A 13,632-nucleotide genomic window follows, 5' to 3' on the forward strand; every position below is an offset into this window, starting at 1 on the left:
GTGCAAGGTGAATGATGGTGCACGTGGCAGAGTTGCTGGTGGCTCCTTCCCCTGCCCGGCTGTCAGTCACCCTGCAGGGTGCTGGAGCAGCGTGCCAGAGGCCGTGGATCCTATGGATCCCATGGATCCCAGGGGCGTGATCAGGAGCCTGGGCCTGCTGGCCACTCCTTGCTCTCTCTTACCCTGATTTTTCAGCTCTGCAGCGAATCCAGCTTGAGTTTTTCAACCCCCTAGAAACCCAGGGACCTTTCATGTCTGTTCTCAGATCTGGGATTTAAATCCAGCCCTTATCAAAGCACCCCGTGACCAGGCAGGCCCTGAATCCCAGCAGGGATCTGATAAAGAGGGACCTGACATCCTAAAGAAACCCTTTGAAATCCTGCTGGGATTGATTTGTATCCATAATGGAGCCCCGAGCTCTCTGCCAGGGAGAGATGAAGCTGCTCCTTTGCTTTATTATCCTCAGGCCCTTCCCAGCTTTGAGGGAAATTCAGTCCCTCTTCAAGCCCCAAAATCATGGAAAAGCTCCTTTGTATCCTCTCCACAGCCCCTACGTGGATTAATCAACTTTTTATTTGATATGGTGTCATTCTCCTTTTTTTTTCCATAGCTAAAACTCCACGGTGAGCAATCAGAGCAGAAATAGGAAATGCAGGAGTCTTGGATTCCACAGTGGGATTAACTTCCCTTTTCTGCTCTCTTTCAGGACAGGAAAAACCACTGAACTCGCCCCATCTTTGGGACCAAGAGCTGTGGTGCTGGAGTAGGCAAAGCCAGCTAGGGCCCCCCTTGTCCTGCCCATGGTGTGGGTCAGGGACAGGCTCCTCTTCTCCTCTGTGCTGGGATGAACTGCCTAGGGAATGCTATTACTGACAGCCCGGTCCTAGCCCCGGCTACTGGAAATGGGCGGAGGTGAAGAGGCAAGTGCCAGAGTTCCTTGGGGATGATGGAATTGTGGTGTTTGGCTGTGCCCAGAGGGGCAGGTTGGGCATTTCTGTGTGTCTGAGGACCGGTTTGGGTGCTGGGGAGCCCAGGGAGCCGAGCTCTCAGTGCATTCCCAGCTCTCCCAGTGGTGGGAGCTGGTGCAGGGCTGGGTGACAGCCTCTGGTCGGGCTCGGGGCAGGCCCTGGCCCCGGCACAGACACGCTGGGGTTGTTTGGGGACGCTTGGGGAGCCGTGGGAGGAGAATGAGGGATGGTGCTGGGCGGAGCGATCGGCCTGTGCTCGTGTCAGCGCAGCCGTGCAGCGCACTGGGATCTGGGTAAAACTCCAGCTCTCCTGGCGTTCAGGGATGCAAGGTCTGAGGCACTGGATTTACTTGGGGCTTTCCAGGACAGCAGGAACAAGAGGAGGTGTGGTGCCAGAGGTGCGTCCCATCAGGTTGCAGTTCCCTCTTTCCCATTTCCATTTCCTCCTCAGTGCAGGTGTCCCCTGCAGCCCATGAGCACGGGGCTGGTGACAACTCCCTGTCTGTAGAGGGATTCCTTATGGAACAAGGGCAGATGACACTTGTGTGAGGCTTACGACTGTTAGAATTAGACCAGGATGGGTTTAAGGAAAACTAGAATCGTGTGTTAATCTTACTGGTCAATGAACAAATGGAATCCACACTTCTGTAAGAAAAAATAGAGTGTATGGAGCATATAGAAGAAGCTGGTTTTGCCTGCTGCTGCTGCTTGGCTTTATCATGTAACCCCATTCGAACTCTGCCTTCAAGACAGCTGTGAGACCGTGAAATAAAGAACTTAGCAGAACAGCAGCCTCCTCTGCTCTTTCACCCTGGTCCAAGAAGGTCAAAGGCTCAACACTTGCCTTTCTGACTTTGTTTCTAAATTTCTACCTTTCTAATTTTGTTTGTTTCTAATTTTTTTGTTTGTTTGTTTCTAACTTTGTTTGTTTTCAACTTTCTCCCTTTAGAAATTTGTTTGTTTCTTGTATTTTACCTCTTTGTTTGTTTCTAAATTTCTGCCGTTGTAACTTTGTTTCTAACTTTCTACTTTTAAAGTTTCATTTGTTTTTAACTTTTTACCATTCCTCCCAGGGAGGGATGTGTGCAGAATACTAAAACGTGTTAAGTTCTTCATTTTTACATCTATAGGCAAATGCTACTGATGTAGATGTAAATTCATTTTGAAATGAGCCAGCCCTCTCTGTCTACTCTGTCGCATACAGCAATATAAGAAGCTGGGAATAGAGATCAGCAGGTTTTGAGAATAACGAGCCGGCGTTTTTCTGTAGGAAGGAAAGCAGCAAGCGCCTGGCCCCAGGAGCCGAGACGCTCGGGCTGCAGGAGCTGCAGAGCGCCCGGAGCCGGCTTTTCCCTGTGCTCTGTGCCTGCCCCCGGGCTGAGCTGGGCGGCGCTGCTGCCGCCCGGTGCCGGCTGAGCCGAGAGGGCGGCGGCCTCGGTGACTGCCGAGCGTGGCAAGGAGCGGGAGCGAGCGGGGCGGTGTCTGTCAGCGGAGGGGAGGGTCCCGGGAGCGGCCCCGGTGCGGCCCCGGTGCGCGGGGCGGGCCCGGCCCGGGAGAGAGGGGCGGGGCCCCGAGCGATGGAGCCGCCCCCGTGCCGGGCAGGGCGGGCCCCGGGGCCGGGCGGGGCCGGGGCTCTGGGGCGGGGCCGAGCGGGGCCGGGCGGGGCCGGGGGCGGCTTCAGGGGCGGGGCCGGGCCCGGCTCAGGTGCGCGGGGCCGGGTCCGCACAGGTGCGCGGGGTCCCAGGGCGGCTGCGCAGGGCGGGGCCGAGGTGATTTAAGCCCCCGAAATCGCCCCTGCCGCCATTTGCTCCCTCAGAGCTCGGGGAGCCTGCGGCCGGGCCGGGCTCCCCCGGCGTGGCCCGGGAGAGGCCCCCGCTCCCCCTCTTTCTTCCCCGTCTTTCTTCCCCCTGTTTCTCCTGCCCTTATCCTCCTCCTTCTTCCCCCGCTTATCACCTCTTTCCTACCCCCCCCAGTTTCTTTCTCTCTCCCCCACACCCTCCCTGTCTCTCCCAGTCCCCTGCCTGCCCTCTCCCCAGCGCCCCCCCACCCTCTCTCCCTGCTCCCCTGTGCATCCCCGACCCCCCCCGCCTCCTTTCTCCCCCACCCCTCCTTTCTCCCCTCTCCGTACCCCGCTCCCCAACCCGACTCCCCTCTCTTCCTCCTCCTCTGACCATCATCCCTCCCCCTCACCCGACCTTTCCCTTCCCCCCTCGTTCTCCCCAACCCACCCCGACTCCTCTCCCTACCCCATCTCATCCCTCCCCGTTCCCTCTTTCCCCCGCAGCCGCGGGGCTCAGGGCGCCGGAGAATAAAGCCCAGAGGGCCGGAGCCCGGCGCCCCTGCCCTCGCTGGAGCCTCGCACGGGGGACCCGCTCGGCGGGTCCCCCGTGCAGTACAAAAACAGCGCCGGGGCTCCGGCTTTCCACACATCACACTGGGGATCCCCTCCTCAGGAGGGGTTCCCGGGGGGGGTGGTGGGTTTTGGGGAGGGTGGTGTGTTGGGGTGGGCCCCCTCCTCAGGAGGGGTTCCCGGGGGGGTGGTGGGTTTCGGGGAGGGGGGTGGGTTGGGGTGAGCCCCCTCCTTAGGAGGGGGTCCCGGGGGGGTGGGTGGGATGGGCCCCCTCCGGAGGAGGGGGTCCGGGGGAGGGGGTCAGGGTGGGCCCCCTCCGGAGGAGGGGGTCCGGGGGAGGGGGGTGGGGCGGAGGGGGGACTTTCCCCCCCTCCAGTCCCCGCCCCCTCTCCCGGACCCCCTCCTCCGGACCGGGGCCCCGGGGGGAGGGAGGAGGGGTGGGGTGGGGGGGTCCGGGCGGGAGGGGCTGTTGGTTTGGCCTGTGGTCTCTATGTCTGTTCATGCCACAGAGTGACGTGACCCCTCTCTGCTTCCCCCCCCCCCCCCCCCCCGAGGCCCCGGTCCGGGGGAGGGGGTCCCGGGGAGGGGGCTGGGGTGAGCCCCGTCCGGAGGAGGGGGTCCGGGAGAGGGGGCGGGGACTGGAGGGGGGGGAAAGTCCCCCCTCCGCCCCCACCCCCCGACCCCCGACCCCCTCCTCCGGAGGGGGCCCACCCTAACCCCCTCCCGGGACCCCCTCCTCCGGAGGGGGCCCACCCCAACCCACCACCCTCCCTGAAACCCACCCACCCCCCCGGGACCCCCTCCTGAGGAGGGGGCCCACCCCAACCCACCACCCTCCCCGAAACCCACCACCCCCCCGGGAACCCCTCCTGAGGAGGGGATCCCCAGTGTGATGTGTGGAAAGCCGGAGCCCCGGCGCTGTTTTTGTACTGCACGGGGGACCCGCCGAGCGGGCCCGGCCCGTGTGGGGCTCCAGCGAGGGCAGGGGCGCCGGGCTCCGGCCCTCTGGGCTTTATTCTCCGGCGCCCCGTGCCCCGCGGCTGCGGGGGAAAGACGGGACAGAGGATGGGAATAAGGGAGCAGACGGGGTCAAAGAAGGAGCGCAGGTGGGGGGTTCGGGGTGTGCAGGGAGAGGTGGGATGGGGGGACAGGAAAGGAGGCGGGGGGAAGACGAGGACGGAGCACAAGTGGGGGGTCAAGGTGCAGAGGGGAAACGAGGGAAGAGGAACAGGGGGAGGTGGAGGGGGAAGGAAAGGTGGGAGACGGAGGGGGAGGATTGAGGGCAGGTGGGGGGAACTGCGAGGGGAAGGGGAGCAGGGTGAGGGGGCAGGGGGGACCCGGGATGGGGGCGAAGGAACGGTGGAGAAGGGGAGAGAGGGTGGAGGGGTAGGGCAGGGTTGGGGTGTGTAGGGGGACAGGGAAGGGGGATGGGGGGGACCGGGCCGGGGGGGTAGGGAGGGGAGGGCTAGGGGGGAGAGGGGGGGGGGTAGGGGGGGGGGTGTAGGGGGTGGGGGAGGGGAGGCAGAGAGGGGAGAACGGAGAAGGGTTAGAAGAAGACAAACTAACACAAATATAAAGGAAAAGAACTACAGAGACATAGAAATATGGAAATACAGAGATCTAGAGCCCGGTCCGGCCACAACCGTTCCCACGGAGCGCCGAGGGAGCAAATGGCGGCGGCGCCGATTCCCGAGGCTTAAATCCCCTCGGCCCCGCCCCGCGCAGCCGCTCTGGGGCCCCGCGCACCTGTGCGGACCCCGCCCTTCACACCTGTGCCAGGCCCGCCCCGCCCCGCCCGCGCCCGTAAATGCCGGCGGATCCGCGCCCGCTCCGCTTTGTGCGGTGGATGCTCATCCTGCTCCTCCCGGGCTGTGGCGGGACCGTCGTTCGGAGCGCTGTGCGGAGCCCGGCACCGGGGGCTCCTCCCGCCGCTGCGCCGAGCCTGAGGCGCTGAGGTGGGAACGGGACCCGGGCCCTGGGATTCGGGGCTGGGTCCTGTCGGTGTCTGCTGGGGGTCCCGGGCCGAGCCGCTTGTCTCTCGGCGGGCGGGGTGCGGCTGCCGGGCTCGGAGAACTGAGGTGGGATGGGGGATGGCATTAGGCATCGGGATCGCCGCGGCTGGCAAGTGCCGCTCCGGGATTGGCGCTGGCGCCGAGCCCGGCGCTGCCGCTCCGGCTGCGGCCAGCGCGGGGCTGGGCTCCCGCCGGAGCTCCGGCTACGCTCCCGCTGCGGCCGTGGGGAGCCGGGGCCGTGCCGGTGCCGGGCCCGCCGGGAGGGCGGCGCTTCCCCGCAGCAGGCGCTGGATCGCGCCTGGAAGCGGGCGGGCCGCGGGGACCGCCCGTGCCCGCCCCGGCACCCCCCGAGGCCGCCGCTCCCTCAGCGCCGCCCGCCCTGTGGGGCGCCCCCTGGCGCAACCGGAGCGCCGGCGCTCCCGGCCCGGCCCCGCCCGCAGCCCCCGCGGGGACGCGGAGCTCCCCCAGCCCCGGCACTGCCGAGGCCGCCGCACCCCCTGCGCACGGCAGCGCCCGCCTCCCCCTGCCCCGGGCCGCTCCCCCGGGGGCCTCCCGCCCGCCGCGGCCCCGCCCAACCAGCGCGCCTGCAGCGGGACGAGCCGCTCCCCCGGCCCGGCCGCTGGCGCCGAGGCCGCTGCTGCCGCTCCTGCTCTGACTGCGCCCGCTGCGGGACCGGGGCCTCGCCGGGGCTCGCTGCTGCTTGAGCCGCTCATCCCACAACTGCCGCTTGAGACCTGATGCTCTCCTTCCTCCCCCCCGCTTTCTCTGCGGCTTGCACGCTCCACTGCAAAAACCTCTGGCTTTAAAAGGCCAGGGAAAAATGTTTCCTCTTTATTTCCAGAGCACAGGAGATCCTGAGTGGCAATGGGTACACAAGGACCACCAAGTCGAACCCTTATGTGAATGGCTCCTCTGGCCACTGAACCCACACCTGGGCACTCTCAGCACCCTGCTCCAGCCAAGCCAATCTCAGCTCCTGGCAATGTCCTGCCTGGGATAGGAATGCCAAGTGCCAGCAAGATCATTCCTATGCAAATACAACTCCTTCTTTTATGCTAATGCTGCTTGCCACACCAGCCCCTGTAATTGCCATAGGGCAGAGCTCCATGGCCAGCACCTGATCATGCAACAACACAGGTGAGCAGTTGTGTGACAGCACTGAACTCTTCCCATAACCCTGATTTCCTGCCCTTTCCAGGATTTACCCAACAGCTGTAAAGGTGCTTGTTCCATGGCCCTTTCCAGGGAGAAATGAGCAAGGCAAGTCCTGAGGGTTCACTTGGTCCATGGCCAAAGCTCTTCTGGAGAGGGTCAGGGCTGCTCCTGCCTGCAGAGGGGCCTTTCCCACAGGTGAGTGTTCACAGCCCAAAATCCCAGGGGCTGCTGAGGCCGGGCCAGCTTTTGTGGCCCAGAGCTGCACAGAGCTCTCAGCAACTCCTGCTCACTGCCAGGAGTGTTCCTTGGTGCTCCTTCCGTGTGTCCCAGCTGGCAGGGAATGGGGGGAAGGAGAAGGCCAGGAGGCCCAGGAAGGGAAGCAGCAGCTCTTGTGCTTTGGATTTGCAGAGAGGAGCTGTGCCTGCAGTGTCCTGCCCGTGGCACGCAGTGTGCCAAACACACATCCCAGGAACGGGCACTGGGCTGCCCGGGCAGCGCTGGGATGGACATGGATAAAGGGCTGCCCGCGGCCCCTCGGCCAGGGGCTGCTCTGAACAGGCACCCAGAGATGCTTCAGTCCCGACAGACCCCACTGACACCCCAAAAATGCCCCAAGGAACAGCTGGCACTGGGGAATGTCAGCATGGGCTGTTTGCAGAGGGGCTCAGACAGCAATTCCCAGTGCTGACCTCCCACACACCTGCCAGCTATGTCCCAGCCACCCAAAATGCCTTCCCTTCCAGCCTGAGGCCATCATCCCTCAGCAGTGTTAAAGCCAAGGCAAGCTTCCCCCACAGCAATGAAATGCCAAGCAATGCCCTCAGAGATGCCTTCAAATGAAAGGTCAGAGTCAGAGAAATCTCTTTGGATTGAGTTGGGAGTTTTTGGGGAGCCAGCTGGAACTGCACAACTGATGGAAAGCTTTCCCAGGTGGCTCCCACTGCAGGTGCCCTGAAGGCAGGGATGTGCATCCCTTTCCTGAGGGAAAAGAACTTGCAGAGGCCACTCCTGAGGCTCTGGAATGAAATCAACTCCTGCAGGGAGAGAAGTCCTCCCGTGGGCACAGGGGCTGCCTCAGCACAGGCTGGGAGCGTGTCCAGCCAGCGCCTGTTCCTGCTTTCAAATATCACCTGGAGCCCCAGCTCGGGGGGTGCAGGCAGCTGAATTCCAGGGAACTCTGTCAGGTGCCCCCAGGGACATTGGGGGGGGGGGGGGCTGGGGGATGAGGGTTACAAACAGCAAATTCTATGGAACATGAAGCTGTCCTTGCCCTGACCCTGCTGAGCTTCCCTGGAAGCTCTGCTGGTTCCTGACACAGCTGGTGTTAAATAGGCAGCTCTGCATGGGAATATCCATGCTCCAGGAGGCGCTGGGAGGCTATGCCAGTGGCAATTCAGCAGGGAATTCAGGGCTTTGGGTAGAATTCATCTGAACTAGCAAAGCCAACCCCCAAATCTGCCCACCACCCAGGGAACAATCTTTGTGCTGCCCTGGCAGCCAAAGCCCCTGGGCTGGGAAATGTCAGCAGGCAAATGGATGGAATGATCTAAATGCCAGCAGCCCCCAAAGGGACAATGTCATCACCTCCCTTTGCTCCCAAAGTGTCCACTGTGTTCCCCACAGGTACCCTGGGGATGCCAGGGAGGTGCCTTTGCCCACAGTGCCTTTCTCCTGCCCCTCTCCAGCCTGAGGCCTCTTCTCCCTTCCCTGCCAGCTGATGCCAAGGAAGGAAGACACAGTGAGTGCTGAGTTGACCTCCAAATAGTCCTTCCCTCACCTTGAGATGACCTGAGATTTTACCCCCAAAATGTCCCCATCTGCCTCCTTCTGAGTTCCTCATTTTTTACAAGGAAGCATTCTTTCTCTGCTCTGGAGATTACCACAAGATTTGCCCCCAAAACTTTCCCCACCTGTCCACTACCTCTTTCCTCATTTCCACCTCAATCTTTTCATTCTTTGCCCTACAGATGCTTTCAATTTTTACCCCTCTGAACTTCCCTACCTGTCCATAAGTGATTACCTCAGTTTACCCCATCAAGTGCATTCTCTCTGCTACAGATCACCTCAGATTTTACCCCCAGCATTTTCTGTACATCTCCACCGCTGAGTACTTTATTTTTACCTCCAAATACTCATTTTCTACCATGGAGATTCCCTCAAGTGTTACCTGCCAGATTTACCCACCTGTCCACAGCAATTCCCTCCGTTTACCTCAGGATGCTCCTGCTCTCTCCTAGAGATGACCTCACATTTTACCCCCTCAGTTTTCCCTACCTGCCCAGTTCTGATCACCTCCTTTTTACCTCAAAACATGAGTTCTTTCTTCTACAGATGAACTCGGATTTTATTACCAAAATGTCTATTTTGTCCCCTGTGCACTGACTAGATTTTAAAACCCAAACCACGCAGGTTATGTCTGTCTTACCCCCAAAATGTTCATTCTGTCCCCTACAAATTAGGTCAGATTTTTTCTCAAAACCACTTATGGTTCCTACATAATTACCTCAGGGTTTGCCCCCCACATTCTACCTCATCTTGACTACTGATCACCTCATTGCTTCCTCAATATGTTCATTCTTTGCCCTACAGATCTTCCCAAGTTTTACACCCCAAATTTCCTTGCCTAGCCCCAGTGATTGCCTCAGTTCATGTCAGTGGTCACACTCTCCCTAGAGATTACCTCAAGTTTAACCCCCAAAATTTTCCTTAACTGTCCACAACTTATTACCTCATTTTTACCAAAAAAGATTCATTCTCAACCTTTAGATCATTTCAAGTTTGACCCCCCAAAATTCCCCTACCTGTCCACTACTGATTCCCTCATTCTTCCTTCAATATTTATTTCCTTTCTACCATGTAGCTTCTATCAAGATTTACCCCCAAAGTTTTCCATCTGTCTACTACTGCTTACCTCATTTTTACCTCAAAATGTTCTTTCTACAGCTTATTTAATATTATTTTTACACAAGTTTCCCTATCTGCCCACAACTGATTCCCTCATGTTACCTCAGTGTGTTCATGCTCTCCCCTAGAGATTAGCTCAGATTTAGCCCCCAAATTTTCCCCACATGCTCAGTACTCATCACCTCCTTTTTCCCTCCAAGTGTTCATTCTCTGCTCTTGAGACTTTGTCAAGTTTGGCCTCCAAAATGTTCCTTCTTTGTCTACTACTGAGTACCTCATTTTTGCTCCAAAATATTCATTCTGTCCCCTACAGATTACATCAAGTTTTACCCCCCAGTTTTTCCTTCCTGTACAATATTAACTCTTTTCTGCCCCAAAAATGTGCATTCTTTCCCCTAAACATCACCTCAGCTTTTCCCTCAAAAATGCCACCTTGCTCTGCTTGACATCACCTCCCATTTTCCTACACAAACAATTCTTGTGTCCCCTCTCAGTCACCCCAGGTTTTCAGCTGAAAATGTCTCCTCTGTCCCCTCAAAGTCATCCCAGGTTTTCCCAGTGAGGAGCTGCAAGGAATTCAGGCAGGGCCAATGACACCAGGGAACAGCTGTAAATTCAGAGGCAGAGAGAGAAGATCTACCAGGAAAGGGGAAAGGTTCAGAAAACATTTCTGCAATTAATTAATAATTATTTCCAGTTCCCCACTGAGAAGAACACAACCTCACAGCTGTTAAGGCCTGACAGTTCCCTGCAGGGAGAGCTCAGCCCATGTGCCCAGAGGCAATCGCAGCATCTGCAAGAAAGAAAGAAGCAGCAAAAGGTGATTGCTTCTCTTTCAAAGTTATTTCAAGTGCTCACACCCAAACCCACCTTTGCTCTTGATTCTGGCCGGGTGCATGGTGAGCGCTGGGCACAGGTCATGTCATCCATGCTGGTGTGAGTGATGCTTTCTGGGGGAAAGCAGCTGATCTCCAAAGTTCCCTTCCTGCCCTGTGCCTGATCTGCACAGGAGAAAACCTCTTCCAGGAAGGGATTGTGCTCCCTCTAATGCCATTTGCCCAGTCTGTTCCATGGGGATATTGCCAGCCTGGGGCAGCAGAGGCACACGCAGCTCTCAGCACTCCCTGCTCCAAGCACAGCTCTGGGCTCCTTTGCAGACTGCCTCTGCCATGGGGTTTTCTCCAGGAGAAGCCAAGGAATTGCTCCTGGAAGGGTGCAGATTAAGTTATCCCAAAGGGAAGCAAAGAGTAAGTACTCCAGGAAGAGCCCTTGGGATCTGCTGGGCTGAGGTGGGAAGGGGACATTCATTCCCTGCAGGGCCAATACACAACAACCTCCAAGCCAAAGCACAGACTGGCAGGTGGGGTCTGACAGCAGCACTCTGACAAACCTCCTTGTCATTCTTCCCTGCAGTGACTTTTGCAAGCAAACTCTGAAGCTGACAAGCCCAGAAGCTCCATCCAGCCACTCTGGAAGGAAAGGATACTCCCAGGGATGAGGCACATTCCCAGCAAACTCTCCCAACACAGCCTGGAGGCAGCGCTGGAGCTCGGGTGTGGGGCTGGGAAGGGCTGCCAGGAGCACGCAGCCCCCAGGTGGGGTGGCAGCGGCAGCAGCAAATTCCCACAGGCTGATGGCACAGCAGAGAGACAAAGGCCAGCAGTGCCCACGGGAGGTGCAGGGTTAATTCTGCTCCCTGCCCTGCCCCATCCCCGCAGGAAATCTCCAAGGGGGAGAGAAACTCTCAGGGTGCCCAAAATGCAGCATCTGTCACCCTGATCCAGCTTCAACTCAGCGTGGGGGGCCAAACTCCCCCCACAGGTAAACACTGAGCTGACCTGGTCAGTCTCAAACACAGCCCCAGTTCTCACCTTCAGCCTGCTCCTGGGGCTGCTGCCACATTCCTGACAAGGAGCCCCTTTGGACAGGGCTCTCTCTGTGTCTCAGGTGCTGGGCACTGCAGGGACCAGGGCAGCCCCCTCTGGGGACAATTGGGGATTCATCCCACACCATGGGCAGGACCAGGGGCCCTCCAGTACAGGCTGGTGGGGCCAGAGCCCATTGGGTTTGGCTGCTCAAACACCAAAGCTTTTGGCAAAGATGGGACAAGTTAAGTGGGTTTTCCTGGCCTGAGAGAGAGAAGAAATTGTTGAAATTAAGCATGGCAATTAAGTCCACTGTGGAAGTCAAAGGCTCCTGGCTTTCCCATTCCTGTTCTGATTGCTCACTAGAGGGTTTTATCCATAAAAAAATGAGAGGTGGCACCAAATAAAAGAGCTCTTTTTCAACATTTTTCCCCTACTTACTTTCATACATAAAAAGGATGTCCATTTTTTCTTAGTGCATTCTTTGCCTAATTTTAACAGAACTGTTTTCCTTCCAGGCCCCACTTGTGGGTTCTTCACTCCTTTGCCATTGGACTTTGGACAAAGGAAGAGAAGCATCTGCTCCAAACGGGTGTCATCCTATGGGGAACACCCCCTGTACCAGCCCCAGCCTGGGCCAAGCACGCTGCCTCACTCTCCCCATTCTGGATGCTGGCTCCAATCCAGTCTGAGTTTTCCCCTGTTTTCCATGTCTAAGGACAGGAACTTGTCCTGGTCAGGGTGTAAGGCCTTAAACTGCACCTTGATCTGGGGGGCTGGGACTGGGATTCCAGCAGGGAATTCATTGTTTTACAAATAAAAGTTATTCCAGGGAGCTGCTGCTTCACCACACAGTGTCAGCAAAAGAGAGAGAACACCAAAGGTGTATCCAAAAACAAGGATGGAATGATTCCTCCTGCTTTGAGTGGGATCAGGGCTTATGCTGCCCTGGAATGACAAAGAACTTCTCCCTCAGCCCCCTAGAGAGCCATCAAAAAGCCAAAGTGCAGCAGGGAAGGAAGGAAAGGCACCTGCTGGGGACAGCACAGCTCCAGCTGCTCATGGGGACTGGGACTGAGTCTGGAGCCAAAAGCCCCTTCCCAGGCTGGAGGGGCTTGCCTAAAGCACCACCTCTGGGAAGCAAAGGGCTATGGAAGAAATGGAGTGGGAATTTACAATAATAATCATAATGGATCGGGAAAGAGCAACAACAGAAGCAACAATCATTCCAAGGGAGCAGGAGGGATGCTGAGCTTTAAACAAGGTTTGAGTGAGGCAGCAGCTCCTGGCAGTTCTAACCCACAGCTCCAGCTCTGCGATTCCAGGAGCACTGCAAGCTCCTCCTGCCCAGTCCCTGGCTTTGCCTCCTGCCAGTACTCGGCACCTCGGGCACGGGTGGGTGCGAGTGCTCCAGTGCTGCTGCCCCGAGGGAGCGGGAAAATGGCCACTAAACCCCTTCCCACTGGGCTGGCTCTGAGCTCTGGCTGGGGAAAACATTTGGCACCCCTGGCATTTCAATGCAATCAGTTTCCATCACTTTGAAGATGCACTGAATAAACCCAGGGCACATAAGTAAACCTCTCCCCATAAGGAGAGCCCCAGGGAATACACAATTCTTCCTATGCCTGGCCAAAGAAACCAGGAGCCAGGTTTTGGGGAAGAGACTCCAGACTCTTATCTCCTTCCCTGGCTGTAAACCACTTGCAGAGGCTTTGGAGTTCATACAAGCTTGTCAGGATTTGGCTACTTCATTTAAATTCTATTCAGATACTGGAATGGAAGTGTCCTAAAGGCACCTCACTCAGACTTTAAGCCCTCTACCACCAAAGAATTTAGATGCTCTTTTCTTAGGAACACCCCACCTCTGCTTCTTTAGGTGTCTCCATGTGGGACATCAATTAAATGCGGACAAATTTTAGAATGCAGCTTCCAAGTCAAGTTACCTGCTAGGAAATTACTCCAGCTCTCTGGCACCTTGGGCTGTTTTAAACACAGCCTGGCCCTTCATGGCTGAGGCTCTGAGCTACACAACTTGTGAGCTGGCAAGTAACAGCAGCTGAGGTCTCATCCCAGCTGTACACAAAAACAGGGAGTGGGGGCTGCACTTGGATACATGCAGGCAGGGTTGGGCCCCTTCTGAAAGCTTCAATCCCTGTTTTTCAGAGACTCAATCAGGGATAATGACATTTTCACAAAGCTCTCTTAAGGCACGTGAAAACCCGAGCAAGAAAATGGAATCAAAGCCTTTGTTCCACTGGCCTCACGCCCCAAATTCCAACGGGACAGACAAGTCCCTCTCCTCGCAAGGCAACGTCTCCTACCTGGATCTGTGCCTTCCCCAGCCTTTGGTGGCCGCTGTCTCCATCCTCCCACACCTC

The sequence above is a fragment of the Coloeus monedula genome (assembly GCF_965178545.1).
Source record: "Coloeus monedula genome assembly, contig: HAP1_SCAFFOLD_273, whole genome shotgun sequence".
Lineage (NCBI taxonomy): Eukaryota > Metazoa > Chordata > Aves > Passeriformes > Corvidae > Coloeus > Coloeus monedula.